The sequence below is a fragment of the Microcebus murinus genome, chromosome 12 (genome assembly GCF_040939455.1).
Source record: "Microcebus murinus isolate Inina chromosome 12, M.murinus_Inina_mat1.0, whole genome shotgun sequence".
Taxonomy (NCBI): Eukaryota; Metazoa; Chordata; class Mammalia; order Primates; family Cheirogaleidae; genus Microcebus; species Microcebus murinus.
Window position 1 is genome coordinate 85,906,732 of NC_134115.1, and position 14,663 is coordinate 85,921,394.

At 46.9% G+C, this 14,663-nt stretch overlaps 1 protein-coding gene across 6 annotated transcripts in view; it reads left to right on the plus strand.

The window, feature by feature from the left end:
* The window catches only part of RALGPS1 (Ral GEF with PH domain and SH3 binding motif 1), a 269,878-nt gene that overhangs the window by 130,728 nt on the left and 124,487 nt on the right, over positions 1-14,663 (plus strand). The gene's annotated exons all lie outside the window — the stretch shown is intronic.

Sequence of the window (14,663 nt, forward strand, 5' to 3'; positions counted from 1 at the left end):
TTGCCTGTTCTAGAAATTTTATATAAATTGAACCATACAATATGCTGTCTTTATGACTGGCTTCTTTCTCAGCATCACGTTTTCAAGAGTCATCTGTGTTGGAGCATGATCAGTACTTTATTCCTTCTTATTGCCAAATAATATTTCCTTGTATAGATATACCATATTTTATTTATCCATTTTATTTGATGGACATTTGTTGGATAATGGAGTTGTTTCCACTTTTTGGGTATTATGAATAACACTGCTATGAATGGCTTAGGTTTTTAAAAATGTAGTCTTCCCTAATTTTTGAGATTTGTCTTCTAGCTTAATATAAGATCAGTGTTTCATGAGTGCTGGAGAAGAAGGTGTAATCTCTCAAATTACTCTTATAATTGTATTATAATATTCAAATTATTAATTTTTGACAACTAGGTTTATCAAGGGCAGAGATGTATATTAGAATCCCCTTGAATTTCTAGTAGCTTCTGCTTTATATATTTTGTATATAGAACTTTATAACAGTTTTAGATTCATTATGAAATATTTCATATAAAATTGGTTCTATTTGTTATTTGCTTTTACTTCTTCAATATTGTGTGACACCTATTTTACTTTTTTCATTTTATATTTATTTTATTTTATATTTGCATCTTTATTTGCTCAGTGAAGACTTTTTTAAAAATTGATTTATGATGTTTTACATATATGTGATATTTTGTCACATGCATAGAATGTGTAATGATCAAGTTGGGGCATTTGAGGTATCCATCACCTTGGGTGTTTATCATTTCTATGTGCTGGGAACATTTTAAGTCCTCACTTCTAGCAACTCTGAAATACACAATAAATTATCACTAACTGTAGTCAGTCACCCTACTTTGCTATTGAACATTAGAACATATACCTTCTATCTAACTGTATAACCTATTAACCAACCTCTCTTCAGCTCCCCCCCCCAACTCCCCTCATACACACACACACCCTTCCCAACCTCTGGTATCTATCATTCTGTTCTCTACCTCGTGAGATAAACTTTTTTAGCTCCCACATATGAGTGAGAATGTGTGATATTTGTCTTTCGGTGCCTAGCTTATTTCACTTAACATAGTGACTTCCAGTTCCATCCATGTTGCTGCAAACGTGACATGATTTCATTCTTTTTTTATGGTCAAATACTCTATTTAAATCTATGCGTACACCACATTTTCTGTATCCATTCTTCCATTGATGGACTCTTAGGTTGACTCCATATCTTTGCTATTGTGAATAATGCTACAATAAACATGGGAGTATAGATATCCCTTTGATATACTAATTCCTTTTCTGTTGGATAAGTACCCAGTAGTGAGATTGCTGGGTTGTATGGTAGTTTTACTTTTAGTTTTTTGAAAAATGACCATACTGTTTTCCATAGTGGCTGCACTAATTCGTATTTCCATCAGCAGTGTGTGAGTTCCCCTTTCACTGCGTCCCCAATAGTATTTGCTATTTTTTGTCTTTTTAATAATAGCCATTCTGACTGGCTGAACACGATATCTTGTTGTGGTTTTGAGTTATTTACATTTATTTTATAAATCCTTGACTATATTTTAGATTTTAATATTTTAAGTTGCTTTGATTTACACGTGAACCTTGCAAACAGCATTTAGTTGGACGCATTATAAGAGGCCTTGCCTGTTAATAGGGGAATATAACTCTTTCACATTTGCTTAGTCTTATGCCATATAATTGAGTTGAAGATTATTATATTCTTTCTTTTTTGTGTGCTTTCATATCCTTTGCTTGTTCTCTTCTGGCTTCCTGTAAACTACAATGTCTTTCTACTCGGTCACTGGCAAATCTCCATCTCGGATCTGCAGATGGAGGGGCGTGTTGATACGCACAGCTCCGGAGTCTGTTCCCACTTTGTCTGAGGTGAATCAATTGAGAGATGGGATTGATGGTATTAGGGTGGGGGTAGCCGAGTGCAGTCCACTGGTTCAACTAGCAGAGGTGCTCCAGGATCTTCAAGGATGGCCTCTTTTCCCTAAAAAGGATGATCGTGAGAGCTGTCCTGTACGGTCTGCTTTCTCTGTGCCTAGCACTTCGCTAGGCATTTGAATTCACCATCTCATAGAGTGCTCACAATAGCCCAGTGAATAGCAGGCACTGAGAGGTTGCCTAGGGTCACATAACGGCAAAGTGACAAAGCCAGGACTGGGCCCAGATGGTCTGGCTATAAGCCCTAAGCTCTTGACACTGCCCTCTCCTGACTTCCTGCCCACACTGTTCAGGTCATTACTTCCCTGACCCCCCTTACAGTTGCCACCTGTATGTCATCTGCCATTTATGGCTTGTGGGTGGCCTCCATCAGGCACTGCAGTGAAGCAGACGAATTGTCTCCACTCTTTCTCGTGACACTCTTTGTTGTTGGACCACAAAGCAGTGCCGTCTTGGGCTTTCAAGGTCATTGGTCAGCCTGCACCGTCCCTCCCTTGGGCCCTTGCCACTCAGAGTTTCTAGAGCAGCCTTCTTTGTCCTTGATCACCTCGTCTCAGCTGCCTCTTCCTGGCAGGTGCTTCCCAAGAGGCAACGTGTAGGCTTCCATCCTCCTTCATTTTTCCTGCTTCTGACTCTAACTAAGCAGGCCCCACTTAAATGTCATGTTCCTATCCCTTCAGCCTTATTATTTTTCTCCATCCTGACATGTATAAGTCAGGGAGAGAATAGGAGGTGACTGTCCCCTACTCCCAGTTCTGTGTGAGGGTTTGGCACTGAACGCTTTAGTTTGCATAAAAAAGAAAGAAAGACGCAAGAGCTCCTTCCCAGCTCGGTGGGGCATCTGTCCCCAAGGGCAGCTAGGGGCTCTGCGTGCACATCGGACTGCCTGGGGCAGAACCTGCCCAAATCCAGGTTGTGGTTTCAATACTGGATTCCTCTTGAAAATCCAACCTGTCCTGGGATTGGATTTGTTTATCTAAAGAGGAATAGTTACATAATTCCTGGAAAGTACAATATAGGAAAAAATGTCTTGAAACCATTTGTTTTTTCCCTGGCAAAGTCCTCCCTGTAGGTCTTTTCCCTTCAGGGGTAGGAGGGGGGTATTTTCTGGGAGGAACTTAGGTCAGTCCCTACTATTTCAGGCTGCTTTGTTAGTTCTCCTGCTTGAGACCTTGAATGCTGCTTTAGCAGTTATTTGCCTCTAATAGCAAATATGGGTTTTATTTTTGTAATGATTCTTTCAACCACTCTGGAAGGTTGTATACTATCTGGCTTCCTGTGGCTATTCATGTGTATGTCTCTTTATTTTATGTAAAGATGCCCTCATGTACTAGCAGTTTTTACTAACCGTGTGGGTGTGTATTCCCACTCCTTTTAATGCAAATTTTAGAGCCAGTTGGCTGCACTCTGGCGTACTGAGTACCTCATGAAACATAATTTTAAAAACACTGAGGGAAAAACTTACTACATTTAAAAAATAAGACTCTCTTTGAATCAAAGAGTTTCTTCCACATTACTTAAAAGTATGAAAATAGTGTTGAGAAATAGGCCAATTATTTGCATCTAATTTTATCTGATAACAACCCCTCATAAATATCCGGTTTAGGCTGAAATGATAACAAAAGCAAAGTGCGTTGAAGAATGACTACACCATTTATTTCTAAATAGCTGTATTGATTTAGGGAGTGTTTTGTTTTCACTACTTATTATTTCCTGAAGGAAATAAAATCAGGAATGTGATGGATTGTCAATGGTTTAGAGCTGATTCTAAAAGTAACCATAGCACTGTGGAAAATTGTAATCTCTCAAGGAACAAAAATTAGGCATTCTGACAGTTCTGGATAATAAGAAAACATTTAGACATTCTTAGTAAATTTACCCAGACTTCTAATATGTGAAATAAATTTCTAGAACCTAAGCTATTCCTTCGAACAAGCAAACCAAACCCTTTCATTTTTGTAAAGAAAGTAAGCCTTTGTTTTCGAACATAAATTCTAAAGTTTAAGATAAAGGCAAGTTATTTCCGAGTACAAAATAAACAGGGTAAACTGTTGGATATCTAAAAGGACTTTCAAAAAGAAGTGGCCATTGGCTTAAAAAAATGCTTCCTCTGGTGCCCCAGCGCCCCCCAGAACAGCAGGGCGAGCAGGGGCCTCAGGCACCGAGCTGAGGGCAGCGTGCTCCAGGACCCGCTACTGTGACCAGCTGGGTGCCTTGTCGCTGTGGGTTACCAAGTGTCAGCAGGTACTTTCGTGGCTCAGTCAGACACCGTCCCTGCTCTGGTGTAGCTCACAGTCGAGGGAGTGGCCTGGTCACCCGCACTGAGCAAGAAACTGAGTATTACGAAGGGAAAAGCAGAGGAGCAAATAAGGGTGGCCCATCCAGCCTGGGTTCCTGGGAAGGGTTTTCTGGAGGGCAGTAGAGCCCTAGAGGATGAATAAACTGGGCGAAGAGGTAGGGAGGTTAGCATCCCAGACGAAGATGACATCTTGTGTAAGAACCCTGAAGTGGGGAAAAACATGTTTGCTGGAAAAACTGGCTGCAGAGGAGCAGATGAGGGGGGTGGTGTCACGTGAAGCAGCTGCAGTGGGAGGGAGGGGTGAGATCACTTAGGGCCCAGGCGCGGGAGCAGGTGCAGGCTCTGACCCACTGAGGAGCAGCAGGGAGGGTTTTAAGCCGGGGTGCTGGGTTAGATGCGCATTTAACACACATCAGTGTGGGTACAGCACAGTGAGTGGCTTCGAGGAGGTCAGGCTAGAAGAGGGAAGGCCAGTTAGGGGACCCTGTAGAAGCACGTGATGAGTCACTGTATTTCAGAAATTGTTAAAGGGCAGGGAAGACCCTTTAAGAGCAGTTTATTTTAGAGCAAAGCCTCAGAAAGCCCCAAAACAGTTGTCAGTGAGCATGTCCCTTGTGCCTGATGGAGGCACGTGGCATGTCCCTGCACTTTGGTTTGACAGTCAGTCTGTGCTTTGAGCTGGGGTCACCTTCAAGCGGAGAGGAAAGAGCAAGCTGAGGAGGAACAGAGCTTGGGGTTGCCGACAGGGCTTCTGCATCCCAAGTCACAGATCTGAGTGGTGGCTGCTGCCCTGTTGATGGGGCCTGCCACCTGGGACCAAAGTCCAGTAGCTCCCATGTCAGGGTGAGCAACAGTGCTATCTGGCTATCTCCAGGTTGGCCAGCATTTAGGGTGATCCTTTCCTTTAATGCCCAACTGAAAAAATTCCATTCCATGTGCAGGAAATCCAGCCTTTTTTTTTTTTTTCGGTTCTACGCCCCACGTGTTTCCAAGGCTGCCCAGGCAATGCTCACTTGTTCCACAGATCCATCCTGGTTGTTGCTTGGTGCCTCAGCTGGCCACCTGGCCCCAGACCTCTGAGTCTTCATGCTGGTCCTCTCCTGCCTTTCCCAGCCAGGCTTTCCAGCTAGAGCTGTGTGGAGCCAGGTTCCTCCTTCCTTAGCTGGATAAGGTGTTGGTCTACAAAGAAAAGCTTAAGCCTGAGTTCTGGTGTTCCTGCTCCTGGAGCCGTGGGCCATGCTCCTTTCTGATCTCTGCTCTGATGGGCACATGCTGCAGGTGCCACTCTCCTGCCCTTCATCTCCCTCCCCAGCCCAGGAGAGCCTTTGAGCAAGTCACCCCTTCCCTTAATTGAGGTGTTCATCCCTCTGGGATCCAGTAAGCAAGGAAAAGATTCCCTCTGATCCCAGTCTCAAACATGCTTCACAATCAGTGCTCTCAAAGATACTGTCTCATCAAAAATAAAGGAAACCATTTCCATTATTTTGAAGAGTGGTTAGTTACATATTGTTTTAAATATCCCCCTTCCATAAGAGAAGAGACTGCCTTTACTTTTGCAATCTCAGGATTTATTACCTTAGAATTCACATTTTTCTCGGACTTCATAGTCTTGCTCAGTTCCTACAAAAGGCCAGTGGATGTTATTAAAACCCCTATTTTATGAATGAGGAAAACCACAGCTTGACTCATGACTTACCCAACATCATATGCCAGGCGGATACCAAGTTTAACTCCCGATCTCATGCTGAAGGATTGGGGCTCCACCCAGCCTTGACTTATGCATCCCCCGTTTAATATCTCTGTCTCCATGGAGATAAACAGTGGGAGGAAAACACGTAGGGGTCAGAAAAGAGGGGAAAGGTTTGATTCCTGCATGCTTCGTTGCCCAGGGTGGGAGCACCTTGTCCCTTCTGGGGCACAGGGACAGACCTCAGTCAGCTTTTCTCTGGGTCAGAAAGTTTTGTCTGACTCCGCAAAAGGAGGTGAGAGCATAAGCCCATTTTGTGCAAAACAAATGTGTTTTCATAGTAGGAATCTGGATACGCATTAGGATGACTGTTTCTCTTTGGCTTCATCCCGTCTTTAGATTTCAATTAGAAACTAACAATAACAATAATTGCAAGAATTCATGTTTATTCTCTTACCACGTGACAGGCACTGCACTAAGCACTTTACGTGCAGTGTCTCACTTAATTCTCCCAACACTCCTTCCTCTGAAGGATTCCTATTAAAGGTCACACACTAGCAAGTTGTGAGACCAGTGCCCGAACCCAGGTCTGACCTAGTGCCCCAACTACAAACCCCAGAATATGCCCTGTGTTCCCTGTACCAGGTCTTTACCCTCTGGGGAAAACCAAGGAATAGTCTGAGAAGAGACAGTGTCTCCAGGGGATCTCCTATGTGGAAAGGGGACTATCTTCTGGGAGGTCCTGGAGAAGCATCTGACTCATGGATACGGCCAAAGTGGACTGAGTGGACCTTAGTCCTCTGACCATTCTGACTGTCCCCTCATGCCGGGCTGGCCCTAAAGAAGAAAAGGGTTAGAGTGGTGGAAAGGTTAGTGAATTTCTCTATCCTCAGGACAAACCTGGGACTATTGAGACATCTCCTTGCATTGTTTCAGAGAGGGAGAGTTAGGACAATGACCCTGAGAATTTGAAAGATTTCACATAGTAGACACCTCTGAGATGGCCCCTAGTGATCTGTATTCCCTGGTACTCATGTCTTTGTGTAATCCCTGCCCCTTAAGTGTGGGCATAGCATGGTGATTTCCTTCTAACAAATAGAATATGACAGAAATAATAGGACATCATTCCCAAGATCAGATTATGAAAAGACTGTGCCTTCTGTGTTGAGTGCTTGCTCTTTCTTACTCTTTCTGGGATCACTCATCCTGGAGGAATCAGCTGCCATGTGTTTGGCAGTCCTGTGGAGAGGTGCATGTGGCAAGGGATCGAGGCCTGCCAACAGCCTCGTGAGGGAGTCTGGAGGCAGATTCTCCCTAAAAGGTGAGCCTTCGGATGAGACTGCAGCCCCAGCCAACAGCTTGACTGTAGCCTCCTGAGACACCCAGCTAAGACCCACCCAAATTCCTGATCCACAGAAACTACAAGAGAATAAATGCTTATTGTTGTAAGCTGCTAAGTTTTGGGGTAATTTGTCACACAGCACCAGATAACTAGTATATTGCACAACTGTTATCACTACCCCACATTTATTACTTTGTTGCCCAATCTGTATCAAAGTCAACTGTAAAACTCAGCACACGGGACTGTTAAGATTGAGCCACTAGGGCAGCAGGAAGTGCTAGGCCCTTCTCAAAAGCTAATTTGGGGTGGGGTGGGGTGTAGTATTCTATAGGATAGAGGGATGGTTACTGCTTTGAAAGGTAATGAGTTCTTGCAGCTCTATCAGGAAGAAAGGTGCCTGGGGATGACTGATTACAACCTGAGAGGGCCTAGAAGCTTCCCTCAGCAGGGCCGTGGTTCCCTGACAGCTCATGCATACTGGGCTCTGGAGTGCTTCCGAGGCCCCCAGACGCCTGCTCGGGGAAACGGGAAATGCCCATTCTATGCAGCCACCAGAGCAGCGTTCAGTGCCCATTCATTCTTTTAAAAACTTTAAACAATTATCAGAGTAACACATTGCTTGTTGTAAAAATCATTCACCCTGTAAAGAAGTCTATGAACTAAAAAGTGAACATAGCATTCTTCTCTCAGCAGTGGGCTGTGTGCGTCCAGACATCCCAATCCGCACACACAAACACACGTGCCTGTGGGTGGTGCATATGATACTGTGATTTTTAACCAAAATGGCAACATTTTATACATGTTGTTTTGTACTTTACTTTTTCCCCCCACTTAAGATGTCATAGATATTGTTCAGGGGCAGCAAATCCAGAACACCCGCATTCTTTCTGGTGGCTCTGTGGCGCCCACAGTGCATGGACAACCTGTTGGGTATCTCCTGGGTGTCTGCAGATTTGTGGAGCCGTGTCCCAACTGAGAAACATTTAGGTTGTTTCTAGTTTTTCCCTTTTACATATGTAGGTTAAGTATCGCTAATCGGAGAATCCAAGATCTGAAACATTTGTAGCACCAACATGATGCTCAAAGGAAATGCTCATTGGAGCATTTTGGATTTGGCATCTTTTGGATTAGGGATGTTCAGCCAGTAAGCATAATATAATACAAATATTCCAAAATCTTAAAAAATCTGAAATCTGTAATACTTCTGGTCCCAAGCATTTTGGATAAGGGATGCTCAACTTGCATATGGTGCCGCGAGGAGCACCGTACACACGTTTCTCTGCTCTCCTGTCAGACACTTCTGAAACATCAGATGCCAGAGTGGAATTGCTAGGCAAAGGCTTTTTGTGGCTTTATGGTGCCTACTGCTGGGATGTCCTCTGAAAAGACTGTAGTTATACTTCCACCAACAGAGTATGACATGCCTGCTTTCTCTATTCCACCAACACTAGACATTACCAACCATTTTTATTAATATTTATGCTAAAATGATAGGTGAAAGATGGCATCTGTTTTTTAATATATACTTCTCTATCCATCAGTACTTTTGAGTTCTGAGTTAGACAGCCAGGCCTTCAGGCTTCCCACCCAACCGATCAGCTGCCCGTCTCTGCTTCCTGAATGTCTGTCCTCAGTCCCTCTCCCTGTGTCCCCAGCACAGCCCTGCACTTCCCTGAGCAATGAGGAAAGGCTGCCTTGCTGGGCTCCTTGGAGAGGAAGCTGACCTATGTCCCGCACTTGTCTGGGCTTGGTCACCATTCCTGGCTTCAAGGGGGCTGTGTGCTGCTTCTAATCCCTTCCCCTTGTTGCGACGACTGGGGCATAGGCCTCTGTCATCACATGGCTTCAGCAGGGAATTCTAATTCCATCCCATTCCCTCTCATTAGTCATCCTTCTAGGCTCCGGGCCACTCCCAGCTCTGCTAAGGCTCAGGGCAAATATGGCCTGTCTGTCCTTGCCCAGGGAGCCCTCTCCTCCTGTTGTGAGATGTCCCTCAGCTTCAGGATGTGCTGCAGCAGTGGGGAAGGGAATGAAGCCCATGGAGCCAGATTTGTCATGACCGTCAGCGAGCAGGGCATGGGACAGGCAGATGGCCTGCCTGACTGGGAGGTGCCGCATGTGGAAGCGCTTTGCGAAGTCTGGGCAGATGGGAGGGATTATCTGTGTCTGGGTTCCCTGTGTGGGCTGAGCTGGCCCAGGATTCCCCGGGTCAGGAGAGACAGGGATACTTGAATGTCTTGTGGATGGTTGGCATCAAAGCATCGTGTTCACAAGGGGCAGATTCCCAGACTAGGGCTGGGGTAGGCTTGACTTTGGGGACCTGAGAGAGACTTCAGTAAGTAAGCACCAAGCCTGGAGGCATGGAAATGAGAGATGAGCCATTGGTAATGTCTAGTGTTGGTGGAATAGAGAAAGCAGGCATGTCATACTCTGTTGGTGGAAGACCTACAGTCTTTTCAGAGGACATCCCAGCAGTAGGCACCATAAAGTCACAAAAAGTCTTTGCCTAGCAGTTCCACTCTGGCATCTGATGTTTCAGAAGTGTCTGACAGGTGAGCAGAGAAATGTGTGTAAGGTGCTCCTCACTGTGCTACATACAGGCTGAGCATCCCTTATCCAAAATGCTTGGGACCAGAAGTGTTATGGGTTTCACTATGGGAACCCCGTTACCAGGTGATGTGGACCAGGTAGAATTGGTCACAAGGTGACATCAAGACTAGCCACAGATAGAACACTTTGAGTGCCAAAGGGTGGGGCTGTTGGGTCCATAGGTTGTAGGATAGTGGCTCTCTTATCCTGCAAGAGGAAGAGGAGAAAGGCAGGGCCCAGTAGCTGTAGCCCTGGAAAAGGGTTGGAAGGCCAAAGAAGCTGTGAAATAGTCTCCATCACTGCCCCTTGTTCTGTGCCCACTGCTCTGAGATGGATTGGGCAGATAGCCAGGGACTGGCTTCCTGACACCTAGGGACCTCCATCCACCCAACTGCTGCTTCACAGCAGGCTAGCTGGCCATCTGCATATCCACTCCTGTGGGCAGGAGGCTCCAAACCACCATGATTCTCAGAGGTATCACTGAGTGGTGATAAGGGAACAGCAGCCAGTGTTTTTGCTTCCTCCTTAGGTACCGTGATGTGTGCTGTAGAGGCAGCAGCTTAGGAATCAAACCAACTCAAGTTCACATTCTGAGTGTCTCAGCCTGCATGCTCTTGGGCAGACCACTTACAAATGTGAGCCTCAGTTTTCTGTTATATTGAAGAGAAGGTAATGATAGACCCCACTTCATAAGGTTGTTGTGAGAATTTAAAGAGACATGCATGCTTCCTGGCGCATGGAAAGCACCCTATGGATAGTAGATGATGTTAGTGTTATCCAGATCAAAATACAGCCAGGAAGACCTTGTTGCCCTCCTGTATCCAGAGAGACTATTGAGAAACTCAGTGTACCCAGGAAGGGACCCATCTGGGCACAGCCAGGTATCATGTTTACTGACTCACCTGGGCCTGGAAGGGTTGGATGTGCCTTCAGGGACAGGGAAGGGGTCAGCAGAGGAAGGGCTGGGGAATAGGACCCCATCTGGTGAGTAACAGGATAGAGTCTATCCAGCTGGCAAAATATGGTCCCTGGAGAGGATAGGGACCAGCAACAGCTGGAGTAGAGTCTAGACACCTTTTGGGATATAGACCCAGCCCATGACCCCTCCTTCCCTGGGAACCTGGAAACTTCCCCTGCCTCTCCCATGGCACTGTGCCCCAGCAGCAGTGTCCATTCCACCTGGAATGTTCATTCCACCTGGGTCTGCTCTATGGCCAGAGCCCAGAGGATTGGAGTGGACACCCAGCCTGAGCTGGGCCGGTCTGTCTGCGAGCTAGCATTGGAATGTCGAGGCACTGTCACTCAAACCAGGAGGACATGAACTCAGGAATGCCATCTGGTGCCACATGCCGGGACAAGTGGAGAGAATAGTCTGCAGATGGATGCGCAGTGGAAACAGAGAGAGAGACACTGCTGGAGAGGGAGAGGAGCTTAGAAAGTTGCTGCCTTGCCTCTTGAAGGCTTTCCAGGCAGCTTCTGGTTCCTGGCCCTCGTGAGGCCCAGCTGTGTCCCTGCCCGTGGACTCTGGGAGATACCTCGTGTCCTTATGTAACCAGCTTATTAAATGAGCTGGACTCAGTCAGGTGTAAGAAGAAATCAACCTCATTTTTCCCCCAGTGTCCATTCGAGCCTACTCTGTGGACTCCTTCTTTTCCTAGTCAAAGCTGAGAATTTAGCAGCCCCTTGGTCTTCCTGGTGTTAGGCATGAAACAGCCCAGTCTGTTCTAACAATCCGTCATTCCAGACAGTCCAGTGTGGTAATCGCAAGTCTGGACTCCTAAAGCCGACCAGCCTCAGAGGCCTGGGAGTCGGGGGGGAGGGGGGCCATGAGGTCAGCTTCTTTGCCAGATCCCCGCCGCCTCCCCCACTTGCCCACTGAGGTTTCTGGCCCTTGGGGTTAGAACAGGGGGAGGGCCAGAGAGGGGGCAGGGCCCATCCTCCGGGGCCAGTGGTAATCCAGAGGCCCCGAGCTCTTTTCCCCTCTTGCTTGCTGCTACTTCAGAATTTCCCTTCTGGGCCCCTCTGACTCAGCTCCCTTGATGGGGCAGTGCTGCTCCTCCAGCTGACCACCTACCGCTCCTTCCCTGTCCTCCACCGCTACTCTCTAGGCAGCCCCTGGCCCTAGGGAGCCTGAATCTGTACCCCCTCAGCCCCTCGGTGGGCTGGCCATGTGCATCCTGTGCAGCCCTCCTCCTCCTGCTCTCGTGCCCCCAGCCCTGAGCCAGACAGGACTGCTTAGGCTCGCCTGTGCCAGTCTCTAGGGTTGTCCCCATCTCACTTGATTTAGGGTGAAGGGACATCCTCCCTCCCTGTGGTGATGGGGAACATATCACAAGGATAGCTTCCTCTCCCCCTAGATCTTCCTCCTGAACTTCTTTTTTCTGTCACCCAGGCTGGTGTGCAGTGGCGCGACCGTAGGTCACTGCAGCCTCAAAGTCCTGGGCCCAAGCCATCCTCCTGCCTCAGCTTCTCCAGTAGCTGGGACTACAGTTGCATGCTACCAAGCCCGGCTAATTTTTCTTATTTTTTTAGAGATGGAATCTTGCTATGTTGCCTAGGCTCGTCTGGAACTCCTGGGCTCAAATGATCCTCCCACCCCAGCCTCCTGTTGCTGGGATTACAGGCGTGAGCCACTGTGCCTGGCCTTTCTGCACATCTTACACAGGCTTTGGATAGGCAGTCAGCTAAATCCGTAGAGCCCACTTTGGGCCACCCCCTTCGCAGGGAGGGTCTTGCATCTTGCTCTACTATGTGGGATACTGTACAGCTACTATTTTGTCCTTAGCCTTTAGAGTCTCAGATAAAATTGAGGCAGAAAGAGTGCCTTTTAAACACTTAAGATGCACCTTTTCTTGTTTAAACTAATTGTCTGATTTTCTCTTACTAGAATCAGTGTCTTGACAAGACTGTGCAAAAGAGATGAAGTCATATTAGATTAGGGAGGACCCCTTGAACTTTCAGAGAGTGTCTGTGGATTCTGAGCATGGTAGACTCCCACTACCATTGTTTTCAGTAATTCATAGGTTTCTCTTTCAGTCTTCCTCAAATTGGCAAGATTTGGGGGAGGGGGTCCTGTTTAGTGTCACGTGTTTGGATCACATCACTGTCTTCCTGCCTTGCTCCCCACACAAGGAAGCCCAGCAGGTGGATGCCCCCCCCCAAGTGACTAGGGTATTGGCCAAAACTGGGATTCAGGGGTTTGTCTGGGGCAGGAGAAAGTCTGGGCCTCACTGACTTACTTCTGGGTGCAGATGCACCCACCATGGAGAACTTAGTAAGAGCAGGACTCCTGTGATGGTAGGCCTTAAAAGGGCCACTGTCTGGGATGGGAGAGGAGGAGGAGTATTGATCTGGCTATGTCAAACCCCAGGATGCTGACTGGCTGTTTGCTAGTGGCTGGAGCAACTCACTGGGCACCGGGCTCAGGGTACCTGAGTACAGCTCCGTACTCTTTCTTGCCACCGGTGTAGTGAACTGAGCCCTCCCATTTCACTCCAGGGAGAGCTGGTTCCACATCTCCAATGGGCTTATTCCTTCCTGTCCTTCCATAGACCCTGGGAGTGGTTAGATGAAGATTCAGGCTTGGTGGAGTCTGGAGAAACAGCTGGTGTCATGTCCTGCTTTCATTTGGATCCCAACCAGTTTAGAAAAACTAGTGTCCAGTGTGGCTCTCTAGAGCTCTCTGCTTTGGGGTTTGCACCCGAGACCAGTGACCAGTAAGGTTGGACCTTGTTTTCCTCTCCCTGTTGCCTCTGTCCCACACACTCCACTCCAGATGTGTGGGGAGGGGTGGCTACGGTCTGGGCCAAGGTTGAGATCTTTTCATCAGATAGTATCCAGATTCCGCTGTGATCCCAACAGCTGACTAGGGGGTTGGGAGACAGTAGTTGAGAAGTGTTACTTGGTGCCTGACTCTCAGCACCTTCTGGATTAAGTGTCATTGGGGCATTCTTATCAGCAGTCTGGCTTCAAGCCTCATTTTCTCCTCTTCTGTAAAGTGAGAATAATAATCCCTCCTTCACGGAGCTGCTGTGAAGGTGACATAAAAAAACAGAAGTCCATTTCTAAGCACATAGTAGGCTTTGATGAACATCAGTCTCTCCCTAACTGCAACTTTCCTAGGAAAAAGCTCTCATATAACTGTATTACTTGGTCATTAGGAAGAGAGATTGTGGAGCCAAGGGTATAAGTACAGTTAAGGCCGGGCGCAGTGGCGCACGCCTGTAATCCTAGCTCTCTGGGAGGCCGAGGCGGGCGAATTTCTCGAGTTCAGGAGTTCGAAACTAGCCTGAGCAAGAGCGAGACCCCGTCTCTACTATAAATGGAAAGAAATTAATTGGCCAACTAAAAATATATACAAAAAATTAGCCGGGCATGGTGGCGCATGCCTGTAGTCCCAGCTACTCGGGAGGCTGAGGCAGGAGGATCACTTGAGCCCAGGAGTTTGAGGTTGCTGTGAGCTAGGCTGACGCCATGGCACTCACTCTAGCCTGGACAACAAAGCGAGACTCTGTCTCAAAAAAAAAAAAAAAAAAGTACAGTTAAAATTTTGATATATACATTGCCAAATTGCTTTTTAAAAATGTTGAGTCCGTTTATACCTCCTTCCGTAGTTCATCGAGTGCACATTTCTCCGTTCCCTTGTCAACATGGAGATTGATGTTTTTTTTCCATCTTTGCGAGTCTGAGAGGCAACGTGCGATGGCTCATCTGTCACAATAACCTCTCTGGTTGTTACTGCGGGCGACGTCTTGTCTTGTTTACTGGCCATATGTGAGTCT